The sequence below is a fragment of the Mustela lutreola genome, chromosome 3, assembly GCF_030435805.1.
Source record: "Mustela lutreola isolate mMusLut2 chromosome 3, mMusLut2.pri, whole genome shotgun sequence".
Classification (NCBI taxonomy): domain Eukaryota; kingdom Metazoa; phylum Chordata; class Mammalia; order Carnivora; family Mustelidae; genus Mustela; species Mustela lutreola.
The window spans coordinates 35,659,575-35,674,330 of record NC_081292.1 but is presented as its reverse complement, the minus strand read 5'-3'; the positions used below and the strand labels follow the sequence as shown (position 1 = coordinate 35,674,330).

The following is a 14,756-nucleotide window of genomic DNA, read 5'->3' as shown; positions in this document are numbered from 1 at the left end:
AGGCTCCACCCCTGCTCCTACCCGGGAGCCTCGGAAAGGGCAGGGAGAGCAGAGCACCCCGTCCTATTAAGCAGGACCAACAGTGGCAGGGGCACGAAGAGCCCTCTTTGTGTGGAATCAAGCAAACACTGTTTTATGCAAGAGCAAGTCTAAACTCCAGCTCCAGATGAAGCACAATTTATAAATTGAACCTTCCAATAACTTTCCTTTCCCTTGTGTGTCCCCCCCCCCCCCCTTTTTTTTTCTGGAGGGAGAAAAGTGAAGTTAGAGAGGCTGGTTTGTATTAGAATTTGAAAACTGTCATTTAGTTGCTAAGTTGGCAATTTGCCTGAGGCAGGAATTCAGAAACACGAGGTAATACATAATACATGGCTTTACAGAGCTCCGGGACATTTTTGTGAAATTTATAAGTAATTTCGGGTTTTCCTTTTTGGGGGCTCTTTAAAGTACAGTTCTTCGGTGTGGTGTTCAATCAAATCACCATCCCTGTACTTTGCTTCCGTGCAAATCACCGTGTGCCCAGCCTTAGGAAAAAAAAAATACCATTCTGCCATTTAAATATACTCTCTTAAAGAATGACTTCTTTTTTCTGGGTCTATACAACACCGTTTCTTCAGAATTAAGCTTAAGTTCCTTTCTCAATGTTTAAAAAGTGCTTCTCACTTATTAGCTGTTTTTGTACTCGAAAGAAATTGCCTCAACATTTTGGCTAAGTCTCCCACTGAGACTGATCTGTGTGTAGCTATTTTTCAGTAAACAGTAATTAAACCACATTTACAAATTCATTAGCACAGAAAGGCCATAACACAAACAAGGCAGAAGAGCATGGCATAAGTGATTTGGGAAGCCGCGTTTGCAACTGAGTCCAGAATTTGTTTCCATAGATAACTACAAATACTTGACCAAGTATGATGTCTGAACTTGAGACAACCATCTGGACTTGGTTAGACTGTACAACAGAAATCTCAGGGGACATAGGATAGTGCTTCTTTCCCTGGGGGAGGAGGGGAAAGATAGAGGAATGCCTGGCAATACCTTTTTCTTTTGGATGACGGGAATTTCTGCCTGTTTGAGTTGAAAAGGGGATAAAAATACCATCAGGGGACTGCTACGTTCATTAGCAGTCCAGAACAAAATCGTCTGGAGACAAAAGTTGCACGTTGGGTCAAATCCTTTTCATTATTCCATTTGGTTATTAAGACATTAACTTTGTGCTAGTAGAACGTAGTGGGGGAAAAAGATTGTGGAATAAAAATGCTTGGGTTCAAAGCCTGGCTGAATTGCAGACTAGCTCTTGGGCAGTTAAGTAATTCACTGAACTTTTTGGTGCACCTCAGTTTTCTTATATGTAAAATGAGTTCAGGGGCGCGAGTTTGTATTTCACTGATTTGAGAATTAAATGAGACCGTCCTATCCATAAAGCTCTGGTGCTGAGCCTGGGCCAGACGCCGTGGTAAATGAAAACCACATCTTGTCTTTGATGGTCCTTTATCCATTATTCTGTTGAGACTTCATGGCAACTCTGAGTGACAGCCGGGGCAGCTTCCTCCATTTTAGAAGCACAGAAATGAAATCTCAGGCCAAGCTACTTATCCAAAGTCACACAGCTTGGGAATGAGGCAGCCAAAGGGTAAGTTCCGTTTGCACTTGGCTGTCCACTGGTTTTACCACTGTGTCCTACTAACTCCATGGACAAAGCACAGACAGGAGTTAAGACAACAGTTCCATAGGAAGTCAGAAAGAAGTAGTTAAGAGAGAGGAGACGACCTCCTATTAGCATGTATTCGTTTCACAAATAGGTGCCAGGTGTCTCCTAGGAGAGAGGTATGGCTGTCACATCAGGGAACAGACCAAACCCTAGTTCTCATGGAGCTGATTGTCTAGTGGCAAGAGACATATGATAAATAAGATCAATAAGGGGAATGTTGGAGGGAGTTGCTCCAAGGAGAAAAGTAAAGAAGGAAGGGGGTTGGGGAATGCCAGGAGTGGCTCGGTGGGTGTGGAAATGTTAACTAAGAAGTCAGGGAAGGGGGCGCCCGCATGGCTGAGTCGTTAGTGTCTGCCTTCGGCTCAGGTCATGATCCCAGGTTCTGGGATCGAGCCCCACATCAGGCTCCCTGCTCAGCAGGAAGCCTGCTTCTCCCTCTCCCATTCCCCCTACTTGTGTTCCCTCTCTCACGGTCTCTCTCTCTCTCTTTCTGTCAAATAAATAAATGAAATCTTAAAAAAATTTTTTTAAAAAGAAGCTAGGGCTGACCCCATTAAGAAAGTGACCTTTGGAAAGGAAGAGAGGAGTTGAAGGAGGAAGCCACGGAGATGGCTGCAGAGGCTATTTCAGGCTGGGAAAAACAGAAAATGAGAAGGGCCTAGACAGGGAGCAGGCTTAGTGTGTCAAGGATGCAGCTGGAGCAGAGGGAGGGAAGGAAAAAGAATGAGGCCAGAACGGTAACAAGGGCCAGGTGACGTGGGACCCACAGGAGATGCTAAGGGTGGTGGCTTCCACTCCGAGTAAGACGGAGCTATGGCAGGAGTTTGGTTTCTATTTTAACAGGCACTCCCTGGCTGTTGCTTTGAGAGTCAACTAAAAGAAGGTAGCGCAGAGGCAGGGAGACAGTTGAGAAGCCACAGCAAGGACCTAGACAAGAGCCAACGGCGGCCAGGACCAGGGTGGCAGCAAGCAGAGAAGGTGATAAGTGCTCGGATTCTGATACAGCTTCAAGGGAGAGGCCATAGGATTGGTTGATGGTAGGTGAACAAAGAGAATGGTCCAGCACTCCCAAGGTTCTGGCCTAAGCAACTGTAAGGATGAAGTTGACCCTGAAATGGGAAAAATGCAGAAGGAGGGCTCTGGGCTGAGAGGCAGAGGCATGCCTGTCCGTGCGTCTAGGCAGGTATTCCTTCTGGGATGCCCAGCATATATCCAGGTGGAGATGTCAGGTGGGAAGCTAGATGGCAAAGTCTGGGGTTACAGGAAAAGGTCAGAGAGAGAATCAATTCGGGAATCATCAGCATACAGCGGAATTCGTAGCCAAAGACTGGATGGGAGTCCCAAGTCAGTGGCGGTGGGTAAACAAGAAAAGGGGACAAGTGAGCCCATATTTGTTCTGACATGTAGACTTGGAGGAAGGAGAAGGATTTGGTAAGGCACAACGAGAAGGAGACCAGCGAGGCAACAGGAAACCAGAAAGCTGACTCTGCCTGCTTCTCGGCTATGTCCTCCGTACCCAGCTCAGGGAGCACCTGGAAAGCATTCAGTGCAGAACAGAAGGAAATGTGGCTCTTGGTTCCCTCTCCAAGTGTCCCCGCCACCTGCCCCGCATCTGTGGTGGATGCCATCTGCCACCCAGTTGCCCACTCCAAAGCCCGAGGAATCTTCTGTCATTCCTTTCACTTTTGTCGCCAAATCTGTTTCAAATCCATTGACTTCTCAGCATTTCCATTGTCACCACCCTCGTCCAAACTGCCATCATCTCTGTCCGGGATTCTGGATTCCCTCTATCCAATGGGATATCCCAATCCCCTCTCTCCCTGTCACCACCAAGCCCCAGTCTCTCCCCATGGCCCCCCAGAGTGACCTTTTAGAAACACACAATAGATAATGTCATTCCTCTGCCTAAAGCTCTAAGAAAATAAAATCCAGACTTCTCTATTGGGCCCCCAAGGCTCCGTGTGAGCTGCCCTGGGCCACCTCTAACTCATCTCTCAGTCTCTGTGCCCAGGTCCCCTGGCCTCCCACATAGCCCATCTTTTACCTCTAAGGACTTTGCTTTAGGGCCTTGAATAAGACTTTTAAGTATTAAATATATCTCAACACTTTAGTTTATACACCTATATATATAAATTTTAAATATAATTATGATATATAAAATATGTTTACTAAATATATATATAAAATATATATCCTATATCTTATAAATGTATAACTATTTATGTAATGATATATATTTATACATATTATTTTTAGCTGAATCTGTGCTGCATTTCATGAAGTGAAATGCACCCCAACTCTGTGAGAATAGGTATTTTGTTACTCAGTAGTTTACTCTGGGATGGGCAGTGTGTGAAATTTCCCAACTTACTTTAGGTCACACCCAGTCTCCCAGGGTCCAAAACGTAAACCTAGGGTTAATACTGACCACAGATGAGAAAGGAAAAATATAGATGAGAAGGCACCAAACCACCAGCAAACAACCATGACCAGGAATCTAAAACATAAAGTCAACTTCCCTTTTAAAACAAAGAGAAAAAGGAATATGGTGAGTTCCCCAGGGAAAGGAAATGGTGAGTGGTGGACGCTCTTTTGGAATCCAGGCGCTCCCTTCTTTATATCTTGCCTCTGGGATTCCTCGTCAGGTTCCACAAACGCCGTGAATTAATTCTTGAAAGCCCAGAGTGAGATTTTCCAGAGAAAAGCCCAACTTACTCTGGAAATCCTTGTTGACTTGAAAGAAGTCTCAATGCAAACTGCATCCAGGGCCCCTAAAACGGAATTTGCAAGATGCTAGCGGCTGAAGTCAGGTCGAGCGGGAACAGGGAACACAGACCCCACAGTGATTCCAGAAAAAGACCAGGTTGATTAAAATGTGTGCCTATGTGGACATGTGACCTTGTCCTCTGTGAGTTGTTTTGAATTTCTGACCGACGGAATGTCTACATTATGGAAATGTAACCAGGAAAAGTTTCCTAAAATGTAAGGAAGGACATGGTAAGAATTATAGATGCATGGGAACATGTGTCCATCTGCGATGACATCAGATGTTGTGGCCATCTGAGTTTTGTAGGTGGCTAAGATCCAGCAAATTCATTTCCAGATCAGTTGTTCCTGATTGTCACTGAACAAAAAAGGGGGGGAGGGGACTACAGAAAAATCTGAAGCGCACTCTGCTCCAGAAATTTTTTTTCAATGGAACTTGTCTCTTAGTGGGAGTTTAGAAGGAGAACTTATAAATAAACTGACGAGTTTATATATAGTGCACAAATTAGGAAATAAAACAGCAGTGCATATAAGGAAGCATTAAAATATTAAAGAGGGGGAACGTAAGTCATATAACAATTTCACTAACTTCCTTTCCTGTTGCCCAAAGAATATTCTCTTCTCTGGCCTCTGGCAAGGGTAGCTGAGACTTACTTCCTACAAGTCCTGTGCCTCACAAAGGTGGCCTTGTTGACATGGCCTGGAGAATGGTTCCCTTCCAGTGCTGCCCCCAGGCCACCGCACCCGTGGGGGTGGGCAGGCAGATGCACACCTGTGACTGATTGCTGGTCACACGCCTGGTGCTTGCTTGCTCACCTTGCAAGCAGAGGTGACAGGGTCTGAGATGAGCACTGAACCCATAGCAAATGCAGCGAGAAGGGGACTCATTACTAACAGCCTTGTTCTCCTTGCTGCCTTCCCCAGGCTGTGTGGCAAAGCCCAGGAGACATAGCTGGTTCTCTCTGGGTGAGCAGGCCTTACAGTCTCTGAACTACCTGGGCTCTAGTTCTATGGGCTCTGCATTTCAGACTGCAGAGGGACTGGTCTTGGGCTCTATCCCAAGTCTGCTTTCCATTATCACTGCCAATAAAATATGTACATTTTTAAAGATTTTATGTATTTATTTGACAGAGAGAGAGATCACAAGTAGGCAAGCAGAGAGGCAAGCAGAGATAGAGAGTGGGGGAAGCAGGCTCCCCGCTGAGCAGAGAGCCCGATGCGGAGCTCGATCCCAAGAACCTGGGATCATGACCTGAGCCGAAGGCAGAGGCTTTAACCCACTGAGCCACCCAGGTGCCCCAATAAAACATATTTCTGATAGAATCTGAAAAGAACATTGTCAGACAACAATTCCCTCCCCCAAATGGAAATATCATTTTTGGTTTTGCTCTTTACCAAAGTGATACATCATTATTGTAAAAACTATAGTTGGTAAGAGAAAGATACAGAAATTAGATAGAGATATAGATACAGAAATTAGAACGTGGACATTCCCCCCCGTGATCCAACATTACTCTACAGAAGATAGCTCTTGTCAGTTTCATGTGTATATATCTTCTTAGGCATTTAAATGCACATAAATGAAATCTGTACCCTCCAACCACAAATGGGATCACATGATACTATTCTTCAACCTTTATTTTCACTGGAAAGTATGCTGTGGATATTCTTCCATATTATATACATGGAGGTATCTCATCTTTTTAGATTGCTGAATTTTCATTGATTGATTCAATGGACAGTACTGAGCACTGACCTCTCCAAGCATCGAATTGAATTGGGTAACTAACAGGGGTGTTGCCAAAGTGAGGCTTACTTACAGTCCTTTGGTGTTCCATTGCATGGTATTCGTTTAACTAATCCCTCTTGAAGGACCTCTAGGTTGATTCTGCTTTTCTTTTATTCTCTTGGCATTTCCCTTAGTCCTGCTTCCGGGATTCCCTGGATAATGTATATGACAAAGAGGCTCTTGAGGTCTTCAGTAAGTACCATGATCTCAGACGGCCCCTTCAAAATCCTCCAACATTTTCTTCTGGAGCCCTTACATCCTCACTGTACATTTTGCAAAAGTTTACACATCAACTAGGATTAGACTCGAAGAAGCATTGGAATTGGATTGGGAATTCCATCCCAGTCCCTTGGACTGCCTGTGTTACAGGCACACATGTAAGAGTGTAGCCTTTACTATGTCTAGCACTGAGGAGGGCACACTCAGCCTGCTCTCTTAAGAGTGCATGACTAGGAGCATGAAATGCCCCTTCTCTAGGTTTGGCCTAAAGAGATCTTTTGTCCAAATGGCACCATAAGTGTTCTGCTTTACGATGGGCTGCCTGACCTTTATTCACACCCACTCCTCTCTCTGCTGCTTCTCATGCAGCTCATGGCTGACTCCCCACCACTCCCCACTCCCTCCTGGATGGCCAGCAATTAGAGATGAACCAACACCATATGCTTCATGTGCCCTAGTCACTAAGTGGCCAGGGCCGTACTCAATGGTCACCTTCCAGGCCTGCGGAAACCACAAAGCTGTCTGAGATGGAAACCGCTAGTGTGCCTGAGGTTGAGGGATTGCAGATGTTCCCTTGCCATCAGACCTGCCTGGCTGCGCTGCCTCAGGCTGGGGGCCAAGTCAGTGCTGGCTGCCATGGTGGAAAGAGTGGGGATTTCTTGGGGGGGGGTCCTCAACACTCCTCCAGGGCTGTCATAGGCTAAGACCCTACCATGGCTGACTTCTGTGGAATTCTGATCGCCAGAAATGGCTACTTAACTAAAGATGCTAAGTATTTGCTCATTTAAAAGATAGGTATTACTACCTTGGGTTTTGATCAAACAATGAAGGAGAACAGTAAGCCATCATGGGCTGAGGAGGACAAACAGGTCAGCTATGGGGATCCAGGCCTCACCAGCTCACCAGCAGCCGGAAGTACCAGAGGAGCTCTACTCCCTGTTTTTAGACATCCCCTAGGGGCCACAGATGCATTTAATTAATTGCTACAAGCCCCTCCATAGAGTCTAAGAATAGTTCATCATTCTTCTTCTTTTTTTTTTTTTTAATTCAGCAACATGTGTTTAACATCTACTGTTTCCTGGCTTCGCATAAATATTCCTATTTAAAAAAATAGTATCCTGTATAAGATAGGAAAAGGAAGGGAATCTGGGATTTGGGTTGTAGCTCAAAGCAGTTTTCATGAATATTTTGTTTTCATAATGTTGGTATAGAGTTGGTGAGAGGGCTATCATACCTTGGTTTTACTGGAAGGACAAGAGGTTCAGAGAAGCTGACTGTCAGGACAAAGGTGTACAGCCTGTGACCACAGACGGGCAGGATCAGAAGCACCCCTGCCATTTCCCAGCCCTCCTCACCCCTGCTCCATCACCTGTGGGGTTTGAAGGGCTGCTTCTGCTGGAATGTACCAGTCGAGCACTTCCTACCCCAGCCAACATGGCTCAAGTATGAGTGTCCGTCCAACAAACGTCCGGGTGAGAAGACTACCAAGAAAACGATGAAATGACATCTCTTTAGCTCTAGCTCCTTTTGTGCGCTCCAGCGCGGTGTGGGGAATCAGAGTTGGATTTGCCCGCAGAAGAATGAAACAGAAAGCTTTATTATCATACCAGGTTATATGAACTTGGGGAAGTCATTTGACCTCTCTCTTTGTCTCACTCTTCTCCAGAAAGTAAGCACAATGACACCTTTCTCCTAGCGCTCTCTGAAGGATTAAATGAGAAAAAGGAGTCCCAGGCAGCCGGGAAAAGCTCAACATCGTGTCTTGCATCCAACAGATGCTCAGGACCCATCCACTATTAGTCTAAATGAAGTAAGGGTTCAGTGGGTTGTTTACAAAGATGAGCCTTCCAGTTTGGGGCACATTCTCCCCCTTGCTTTAATGGAGAATTAGAAAAAAAGAGTCAACTGTCACACAAGGGAAGAAAATAAGAGAACGCCAGTAAGCTTCCAACCTGACTCCCTTCCCTGGGATCACTTGCCAAGTGTGACAGGCATTTGTAGATTTGTATGCAGAGAGGACTCCTGCCAGACCCCCATGGCTGACTATTTTCCCTGCATGGAAGTTATTATTCTAACCTGATATTAAGCAAGAGGTCCCATTAGAGAAGCAGCAGATGGAGAGAAGGGCACTATTTCTTTCTCTGGTCTTCTGTCCTGAGGCTCGGGAGGGCTAAGTGGGGTTTGGGTAGAATCAGAGCAGGCTCCAAGAAACCCCAGAGCTTTAGCCATCCAGCTCCGGAAAGGTACTAGTGCTATAAGGACGACTCTAATCCAGGGTCTGGCTGGACAAGACTGGTATTTTCAGAACAAAGTGGATACATATTAGATATCACTAACAAACACAGGATATCAGTGATCACCTGAATCAAATTTTCCTCACCTGGGGAAAGAAATGATTCTCAGTTTTTTCATTATTTTCTTAAGCCAACTTTTCATGAGAAGATCAGAAGTAAACAAAAAATACACACATGAAAAAACAACCCACCCCAAACCTCGATTCATCATCGGGGTGGGGGGTGTGTGTGTAAAAAGAGCCACAGAGAAATCCTTGTATCTCAAGTTCATTTCTAATTATTGCCTAATTTCTTAATCCAGGCCTTTAGTCTCTCCTACCTGAGCTCAGAAATAGTAACTGCTCTCCATCTTTAAGTCTCCACTTGATCATGTCATGTGTTCCTCAAAAAGCTTCCATGTTCCCTACTGATGATAGATTAAAGGCTAAACCCCATAGCCTGGTATTCTGTGTCCTTCAAGGTCACACCCAAACTCACAGGAATCACCTAACTCCTCACTCGCCCCTGATTTGGGCATGTGCTTTTATTGCCATTCCAATTCTTACAATGGCCAATGAACAAAGCTCATAAGAGAATAAACACAAAACCCTTTGTAAACATTGAGGGGTTTCCTAACAGTCAATAATATAACTGTGACTTGCTCCTTCTCTACCTGCTGACTTACTTGGCATTTGGATGGAGGTTATTGCTTCCGCCACTCAGCTGCCTTTGCTCTTCTGAGTGAGCCTTAAGCTACTCATGGAGTTTCACTGGTATTTGTCTAGAAAGCTCTGAGGAAGACATAGGTGTGTGAGGATGCCCAAGAAAAGATGGCTTCCTTCTCTGAGATGATTTCCCATTGACCATTGCTTGTGTCACTTTTAAGAACTCCATGAAGCGAGGACAGTGTGGATATTCACACATTTTGGTGCTAAGGTGAATGGCGAGGTGGCTGGCAAGCATTCCTGGTGACTGTTCAGTTGGTAGTAACCAAAGTTACTGTGCATGGATTTCTCCTCAGTGATTTTTCTTCTAAAAATATCTGGGGAGCTGACACCTTCTTTGTCTAGGGCCAAAGTTCATCAGGAATGGTATTCGGTTTGGCTTTCTCCTCACATTTTGTTTTGCCCAGGAAGCCGAGTGCTCCTGGGATTTCCTGGTTGGTAGTATTGTCACTGTAAGCCAGCAAAGGAAAAGACAAAGTCCCCCCGAATACAACAGACACTCTTTGGGCTGAGCTCCTTTCACGGGAGGGGCAACAAATCACAATGGTTAAGTACATGGGGATTGGAATCAGAGGGCCCTCAGATCCAATCCCAGCGACAGGACGTACTAGTTGTATGGCCCTTAGGGACTTCAGCTTCTTCATGTGTCATTCCCCTTAGTTGTAAATTGGGGCTTTTGTCAGGACTGAGTGACACAAAGTAGCACAGTCGGCACTTCCTAATATTTCTTCAACTCTTCCTCCTCCTTCTCCTCCTCTTCCTCCATCATCACCGTCATCATGTTATTGTCTCTCTAACCATATATCCTATCTTCAAACTCCTTCCCTCCACTTCAGCTTCTCTGGTCTCTTTCCTCCAATACACAAGCCATGTTCCCTCATTAGGGTCTTGTCCATGCTGTTCTCAGATGTCCCTGTTTTCTGCATCTTCATGGTTCAGATGTTTCCCATATCCCCATGGCTTAAATGCCACCACCCTACATCCCATAGCTGGACTGCCTCCCCTCATCTCCTCATGGTTCCGATCTTCCCCTCACCCCCCACCGGATCCTCATGACTCCTTCCTCACTAGATCTACTCCCATGTCCTTCTCTCGGCGGTGCCTTCCGTTACCTCCTAGTACAAATTTTAATACCTTCTGTTCTACTTTGCTGATTGCCTTAACACTTGGAACACACCATCACCTTAATTCTCACATATCTTACCTCAGTAGATCCTTGGAATAGTATGAGAAAAGAAAGGGCAAGGTGAATCGTCCCCTCATTAAACCGAAGGCGAAGATTTAAAGGTATTCCCAAGGTTACATGGCTACTGATGTCAAAGGGGGAATAGAGCACAGATCGTCGTACTTTATCCATGGAGCAGTGCCTCACAGTGAAAAACAGAGCAGGGCCTCAGGGGGCATGTTGTCAAGTGTTTGAAGATGTGTGTATGTTTGTGTGCTTGAGAAAGAGACTTCCTGTCTAGCTAGTCACACGCTGGTTACGATTTCCACTTCTTGTTAAGAAAAAAAATGGAAAAGGAAGCTTAATCTGAAAAGAGAGAAGGTGAAAATATATCTACAAAATGAATAAAATACAAAAAATCTAAACAAAGGATTCCCTACTATCTGTGAAAGAGACGGTGCACAACCCTGCATACGGTTTCTGTGTCTACTCAGGCAATCTCCTCCTTTAAAGGCCGTGTGTGCCTGGGTGGGCTTATTCACTTATCAGCCTGTTACACCCACCTATCCCCTTCCCCGCAGGAACCCCCTCACACTTCTGCTCCTTCTCAATTCCAGCCAGAATGGTTCATTTCTATTGAGCTGTCTTATCTTTTCTTGTCCTTATGTTACAGCAAACACTAGCCAAGACGGTAGTGATTTCCTCGCATATCACTACCTGGGTTAGGGTCCGCTGGAGTAATATCAGGTGGTCTCTACCCCCTGCTAATGTGGCAAGGACAAGCCGAGGAGGTATCCTGCATTCTGTATCACCGGGGCACACACAGAGGGACCCACCCCAGGCATCCATGTCGCCGAACCACAGAATGTCCCAACGTCATTAGAAGAAACTGTAAAGAAAATTACATCCTGCCTTTTCCTTAATGAGTTGACTTCTGGCCTTTTCTACTTAATCTCACAGTTCCAAAGGGCTTATTAGTACACGTAACTTAGTTGTTAGTTACAGTGTCAGCAAATACACCCCGGCATGGAGCCACAGGCTTGAGTTAAGGAGAGCAGACCTTCCTGCTGTCACACATATAGTGTATTTCCGTATTGTATCTGTGTCTTTCAGAAGCACCATTATAATCATCTTACAAGGGACTGGAACTGACAACCTAAATCCTTCTCCTTGCTGGCAGATCCAAAGATTCAAATATGTTTACCCCAGTAGGAAAACTTGGACTTTATGGATAGGGTTGGAGCAAAAATGACTGTCGTAAAAAAAAAGTAATGAAAATCTGAAATGTATCTAAATAGCTTCATTGAAGAAAAAAGCAGTAAGGAAGTGTTGCATTCTATGTAACTATTCTGTTTGAATAATGGTGAAGATAAGTTTGCCAAGACTCTCTCTCCCTTCGTTAATGAATTATGATATGCAACAAAGTACAAAATGATAACTGAGTATTATTACAATCTTCTGAGTCAATCACTTCTTTCTTTAAGACCAGCATTTTCCATTATAAGAAAATTATGCAAAAAATCAGACATAGAGCGGTGCCTGGGTGGATCAGTGGGTTGGGGCCTCTGCCTTCGGCTCAGGTCATGGTTCCAGGGTTCTGGGATCGAGCTCTGCATTGGGCTCTCTGTTCGACGGGGAGCCTGCTTCCTCCTCTCTCTCTGCCTGCCTCTCTGCCTACTTGTGATCTCTGTCAAATGAATAAATAAAATCTAAAAAAAAAAAAAAAATCGGACAGAAAGTAATAATAAAGAACACAGAAGCACAGTGAGAGCACTAGAGTTGACCCACTTCAGTGCTCAAAGCTGAATTGGATTCATTTTTACCTAAAAGCCAAAAATAAATTTAAAAATCAGCATTTGACCCGTGGTTTGCATGGAGTTTAAATCATTTCTTTCCTTTAGATCACAGGTCTTTCCAAATGCATTACAAGGTGTACCTGTAAACATTTAAATCTGTCTGCAATAGATCAAATAATGGGATTGAAAGTGAGAACAAACACCACTCCTGGCATGAAACTGAGAGCTCGGTGGGATAGTGTACAAAGGCTTAAGGCAATGTCTTCATTCCAGGAGATGCCATTTCCCTTTGAATGATTTCCCAAGAATTTCCTAAGCACATGCTGTGTACCCAGGGCGGTGCAAGAAGTGACAGTGGATTCGAAGCACAGACGGAGTCCAATGGCATGGCATGGCTGGGTAGACATCACTGGTCGTCCCCAGAGCCCACTGTTTCCCGTCACAGACGTGGTCCCTACACTCCAGGAGCATCATCTAGGCAAGCCAACGAGGTGTTAACCAGGAAGCACTGCGGGTAGGAGTCCTTTCCACTGCGACATTGGGTTCAGGGCTCGTTAGAATGTTGGGATTTTGCCTAGAAGCCTACTCATTAAAAATGGTTCAGGTGGCTTCTCAGTCCCAAGGGAACAAGGCAGTGCGCCAGGTGAGTACATAGAGAAAGTGATGCTCTGCTCTGGAACCTTCCAGGCCCCTCAATCCTCAGACTCCCTCAAAAAACACAGAGATGTGGAGGACACTACAAATTCTGCCTGTTTTCTTTTGTCACAAACACCAGAAGAAATATGATGACAATAAACTAATCCCTTCACAGATTTACAAGGACATGCTATCGGATCTGAATTATAGGAACAGCCTGAGGATGAAGCTTGCATGAGAGCTCTGAATACAGCATCTCAGGGCCAATTTTGTGCGAAACCCGTTCCTCTCTGCTTGGGTAGGTACTGAAGAAGGGATGAATGACAATACCCCACCCAATATTTGGTACAGCAACAGTAAGGGGGAGAGGAGCCCTCCACGCTACTGTGTTGGACAGGAAATCACGGAGGCAGCTTAGAGTCCTGGAGCACGAATCCTCACCTCACTCCTAAGAGAAGGTGGAAAAACCCTGAGATATAAAGATGACTTGGAGCAAGTCCCCCCGTGTGACTTCCAAGGAGAAAACAATTTGTTGGTGGAAGGACGGAAGACCGATCAAGGCTCAGTCCCTGCGCCATCATCCCATTTCCATCTCCTCTTTCTCCCTCTACAGCTCCCACTGTGCCTGGCATTCAAGGTCCTCAAGATCCTGCTCAAGAACTCCAGCCCAATCCCTCTGCATCCATCCAGCTTTCTTTCTGACATCCTAATGGGTGTCACTAATTGGGGCAACACAGCTTGGCAGTTGGGAGGATGGTCTTTTTGGATAAACCTAGATAGGTACCCTGTCTCTGTCTCACCAGAATCTCCCACACCCCCCACCTCTTCCCAAAGCAAAAACAAAACAAAACAAAACAAAACAGGAGAGAAAAAAAATTTAGCTTCTTGAAACTGCAGCATTTTAAACAACTCCCTTTCCAAAAAGAATAGTGGCTTTACATTTGCATAATTCAGGGTCCACTTGGGTGTTTTTCGTAGTCGAAGAATTAGCCCCAAAGTAATACAGGGATCTCTATCTCTAGCAAGACAGATAGTGTTTGCAGATTTTCAAAAGACTTTTTGTTTTTGTTTTTGTTTTTTTTAAAGATTCTCCCTGACAAGGTTTAAAGAAATCTATAATGAGAGTTTCAGGCTGAGCAGGGACCCTGTCTCATTAGTTTATTTACCATAGATCTTCATTGTTCAAGTCAGGCTTGGTCCAGAAACTACCTCTGAGAATTTTTATTTACCGTGTGTTCCTACTGCGATGGGACACACACAGCCAGTGTTTCCTGGCCTTTTAGAGGTCTTGGCACACACAGAAGATAAAGTCACCTGTGCAGCACCCTGGGGTAGGTGGGTGAGGGTGACAAAGGCTCTAGGAGGTCCGAGGGCTCCTGACACCTCTGGAGGGGGTGTGTGAGACTTCTTGGTGCCACAGTATAATCATTGTGCAACATGGGTGTGGTGTCCTTTGCTCTTTTCACCCTGGAGTGTGTGCACGTGTGTGTGTGTGTGTGTGTGTGTGTGTGTGTGTGTTCGTACGCCAGGTGTCTGTGTAATGGTGCAATAGTGTCTTGCCAGCTCTGTGGGTTTGCTCTGCGTGTTTTACAGTCTCCTCAGTAAAACTTTTGGGGCGCCTGGCTGGCTCAGTTGGTGGAGCTTGTGACTCTTGATCTCTGGGTGATGAGTTTGAGCCC

At 45.2% G+C, this 14,756-nt stretch overlaps 1 protein-coding gene across 3 annotated transcripts in view; it reads right to left on the bottom strand.

The window, feature by feature from the left end:
* The window catches only part of NCALD (neurocalcin delta), a 398,244-nt gene that overhangs the window by 18,353 nt on the left and 365,135 nt on the right, over positions 1-14,756 (bottom strand). The window lies entirely within an intron of this gene.